Here is a 5,091-nt window from a genome sequence, read left to right on the forward strand (position 1 = left end):
GCCGTACCAAGGAGCACAGTCTAAGGTGCCGCTGGGTTTCACCAGAGCCCGCCGCAAAGCGGGATGGACTTGCTGCAGCTGGCGGCACCCCTGGCACGACTCGAAAACACAGGCAGCTGAGGTGAAGCGGGGAACAGAAGGGATGAGGCAAGAAGAAGTCAGGCTAGCGGGAGGTCAGGGCTGGCGGCACAGGAGCGTAGTCAGTAGGGTAGCAGAAGGTCAATAGGCAGGCGGCTGGAATCCAAGTCAGGTCACGGAATGCAAGGTCTGTTACACGGCAAGGAAACACGGAATACAGCTTTCTCTCAAGCACAAAGGCAAACAGAGGAGGCCAGAGGAGGATAGGAGACAATACACTCATGGCCTGGACGTGCCGCTGGAGCGCAAGATGTCACAGTACCCCCCCCCCCCTTTGGTCCCCCCTCCTTTTGGGACTGAGGAAATTTTTGAGGAGACCACTATCCAAGATGTTCTCCTCAGGCTCCGAAGATCTCTCCTCAGGACCAAATCCCCTCCAATCGACCCAAAAAAATTTCTTCCCACGTACCGTTTTCGAGGCCAAGATCTGTTTAACTTGAAAAATATCAGAGGTACTGGAGACAGGAGTGAGAGCGATGTTATTTCTTTGAGAAAATCGATTGACAACTAGGGGTTTGAGGAGAGACACATGAAAGGAGTTAGGAATGCGTAGAGAAGGGGGTAGACGGAGCTTGTATGAAACAGGATTAATGACGGAGATGATGACCAAAAACAATAAAAAATGGAGATGTCCTCATGGATTCCGAATCTCTGATTATAGGAAAATTCAGCTCAGGGAAGAAGATCGACCCAGTCATCCTGATGAGCTGAGACAAAATGGCGTAAATAAGTCTCCAAAATTTGATTTACCCTCTCCACCTGACCATTGGACTGGGGGTGATAGGCAGAGGAGAAATCCAAGCTGATGTCATGGCAGGAATGGAGAGCTCGCCAAAATTTAGACATAAACTGAACTCCATGACCCGAGACAATACTTTCTGGAAGACCATGCAGATGGAAGATATGGAGTAAGAAGTGCTTCGCCAGTTGTGGTGCTGATGGGAGACCGGGAAGTGGAATAAAATTAGCCATTTTAGAAAACCGATCATCCACAACCCAGATGATTGTTTTGTTATGAGATGGCAGAAGATCGGTAATAAAACCCATATGTGGTTTCCCGCCACCGTATTGCATACCGTACCTAGTGTGGTGGTCCCCAAAGTAAGAGTTGCTACGCTCAGGTAGGGTTCCCCAGGTGGGACAGCCCCTAGTCGCCTCTCTTCTACTCTAATTCTATAGTGTTTATATGTGTATGTATTTAATAATGTGTGTATTTAAGATAATATATAGAGTACTTACCTCGTTAGCGTCGCAGGACCTTCGGTCATGTGACTATGTTTAATCCTCTATGGTATGTTGGAGGACCTTTGGAGGTCCATGGGTCACATGCTACCCATAACCCTTTGTAATGGTGATTGACACAAGTATTGGACCAATTAGCTCTAGTCCAGCCCCTGCCCATATAAGGGAGCTGTATCCAATTATCGCTCTATTGGGTTGCTGCTCTCGTGGATGCCGGACTAGCAGGACAGATCTTCGCAACTTTCAAAGACACGCTAGGCCAGAAAACCTGCCGGCCTCAGCTGAACTAAACCGTGAGTTCTAAACTAATCCCCACTAAAGCTAGCGTGACTACTGGACTGCAAACAAATTCCTTAAATCCAGTGGAACAGCGGATATCATCCTAAAGACTCTAAGGGGGACATTTATCAGTGTTTGCTTATGTATTCCTTTTTTTAGTAATTTTTTCTTAACTTTTTTTTTGCTTATGTGTGACTTATTTATCAACTGGTTTCAGCCTGTTGCTAAATTTCTTTCACGTAAGCAATTTTTTATTTTTTACTTTGGTTGTAGCTTTTCTGCTCCATGTTTGAGCTGGAGTAAATTTAGTCAATTTTTTACCTTGTTGCGACTTTTTTTTGCGCAGTTGCGACTGTCGCAGTTAATGAATACCAGACTACCCGTAGTCCATTTTAAAATTATTACTACGTAGCTAAGTTTTGGAAAACTTGCTTTTTTCACTTTCCAGTCAAAATGTTGCACGAAAAATCGTGTAGTCGCAGGTGCAACATTTGTGTGACATTTTTATTAAAATTTTTTTTAACTAAATCGCTTGATAAATGTCTGTCTAAATTGCTTAAGGTCCCAACCTTTGTCAATCTCCTAGAGAAGTTGCATGTATAGAGACTGTTCCAGTTATAAAGCTTGCATAAAATTTTCAGTAAAAGTTACAACTGTTTTCAGCAAACTCTCCGGTTGTGGACATTCTATTATTCTCTACCTCCCTATCGCTATTGGGAAGGGTGGTGGCAGGACAAGCAATACAAAGGAGCCCTCACCCTGGCATCACGAATAGCAAGGGTTAACCAGACACCCTTTAGTCACCGCACAGCTACACCCCATATACCCTACTCCCCCAGGCTATCACACATAGCAATGTGAGTCCATGGAGTCTCAGGAATGAACAATGACTGCAAGAGTCCTGCGGGCTTGTCTCGAGGGGTCTTGTCACGAGCCCAGGTGACACAGGATCATACAAATTCAGAGACATCGTGTTCCAGATTCGGCCACCAGTAATGTCGGGAGATTAAAAGAAACATTTTACATACTCCAGGATGACCAGCCAACAAGGAAGAATGACCCAATTTCAAGACTTTGCATCTCAATCTGACAGGTACAAAGGTTTTACCAGGAGGTACCTGCAGAAGATTGGCAGGAGCTGCAGAAATCAGACGGTCTGGAGGGATAATATGCCTTGGTGTAGAATCCAAACCCACAACTTAAGAGGATCTGGAAAGGGCATCAGCTCTGATATTCTTGTTAGCTGGACGGAAATGAATGAAAAAAATTAAACCTTGAGAAGAACAATGACCACCTTGCCTGTCGTGGGTTCAAACGCTGAGTAGTCTGGAGGTACAGAGGATTCTTGTGGTCAGAGCAGATACTGATCGGATGAGGAGATCCTTCCAAAAAATGTTGGCACTTTTCTAGGGCGAATTTTATAGCTAGTAGTTCTCGATCTCTGATGGAGTAGTTCCTTTCTGCTGGCAACAAGGTCTTTGAAAAGAATCCACAGGTTACAGTTTTACCCTTGGAGTTTTTCTGGGTAAGAATGACACCGGCTCCTATGGACGAAGCGTCAACCTCCATGGCAAAAGGTGTTTCTGGATCAGGTCTTGAAACCACGGAAGCAGAAGCAAAGGCATATTTTAGGCTGGATAATGCCTCTTCGGCCTCAGGAGGCCATGATTTAGGGTTAGAGTTCTTTCTGGGGAGGGCTACAATGGGAGCGACCAGAGATGAGAAATGTGGGATGAACTGACTGTAATAGTTGACAAATCCCAGGAAACGTTGAATAGCATGAAGACCGGTAGGGCGAGGCCAATCCAAAACTGCAGACTGTTTTCCAGGATCCATTTGCAGACCATGATGAGAGACAATATAACCAAGAAATGGGAAACTGGATTCCTAAAAAAGGCATTTCTCCAGTTTAGTGTAGAGATGATTCCTCCGAAGGCATCGAAGGACCTGGCAAACATGAATATGATGTTATTGCAGGTTGGAAGAATAGATCAGGATGTCATCAAGATACACAACAACACAGGTATAGAGAAGGTCACGCAAGATATAATTAACGAATTCCTGAAATACAGCTGGAGCATTACAAAGACCGAAAGGCATCACAAAATACTCAAAATGTCCATCCCGGGCATTGAAAGCTGTTTTCCATTCGTCTCCCTCTCAGATTCAAATCAGATTATAAGCTTCACGTAAATCCAATTAGGAGAAGAAATTGACCCCTCGGAGACGATCAAAGAGTTCAGAGATTAGAGGAAGCGGATAACGATTTTTGATAGTGATTTTGTTGAGACCTCTGTAATCAACATATGGACGGAGAGAACCATCCTTCTTTCACACAAAGAAGAACCCGGCTCCAGCAGGTGAAGAGGATTTTCGGATTAATCCTTTTTGGAGGTTCTCTTGGATATACTTTTGCATAGCTTGAGTCTCGGGTACAGATAGAGGATAGATTCTACCACGAGAAGGCATAGTCCCAGGCTGTAAATCAATGGGGCAATCGCAAGAATGCTGCGGAGGTAAAGTCTCGGCCTGTTTTTCGCAAAAGACATCAGAAAAATCTTGATAAGGGGAAGGCAGACCAGGCGTAGGAGGTAAGGAAGAAACTACTTTAGGCAGGACCTGCACCAGAGAACGACTTTGACAGCACTGACCCCAGCGAGTGATCTCTCCAGACTTCCAATCAAGCTGCGGGGAATGGTGTTGGTGCCAGGGAAGACCGAGAAGTATCTGTGAAGTACAATGAGGAAGTACGTATAATTCAATCCTTTCCTTATGTGAGACTCCCAACTGCATGAGCAGAGACTCTGTGAGGTACAACACTTTACAGACCAAATTTTGTCCATTGACAGAATAGATGAACAGGGGCTTGACAAGGCGACTCACAGGTAGACGATATTTATGCACGAGAGAGGCATCAATGAAGTTGCCAATGCAACCAGAGTCCAAGAATGCTGAAGGGAAGAATGAAGTTTGAGCAGAAACGTGGACTTGAGCAGAGATACACAAACGAGAAGAGGTAGTATTCACACCCAGGGACGCCTCTCTTACGTGTCCCAGGTGCAAGCGTTTTTCCGGATGCTGTGGAAGGGAAGAACAGTGTTTGAGAAAGTGCTCCGGACTGGCACAATATAGGCACAAATTCATATTGCGTCGTCAGGATCTCTCCTGCTGGGTTAGGTGAGTACGATCCACTTGCATAGCCTGTGCGGCAAGAGGCACTGAAGACTGACGAGGTGGATGTTGAAACACGGGTGCCAAGTGAATATAACACCATGTTTGGGTTGGTTCTCTTTCATTACGAAGTTCCTCCTGTCTTTTGGCAAAACGCTCATCAATACGTGTGGCTGAACGGATCAGATCAGACAGGTTACACGGAGGATCTCGTGCAGCAAGGACGTCCTTTATTCTGCTGGACAGTCCTTTTTTGAATGT

This window comes from Hyla sarda, chromosome 2 (genome assembly GCF_029499605.1).
Source record: "Hyla sarda isolate aHylSar1 chromosome 2, aHylSar1.hap1, whole genome shotgun sequence".
NCBI lineage: Eukaryota > Metazoa > Chordata > Amphibia > Anura > Hylidae > Hyla > Hyla sarda.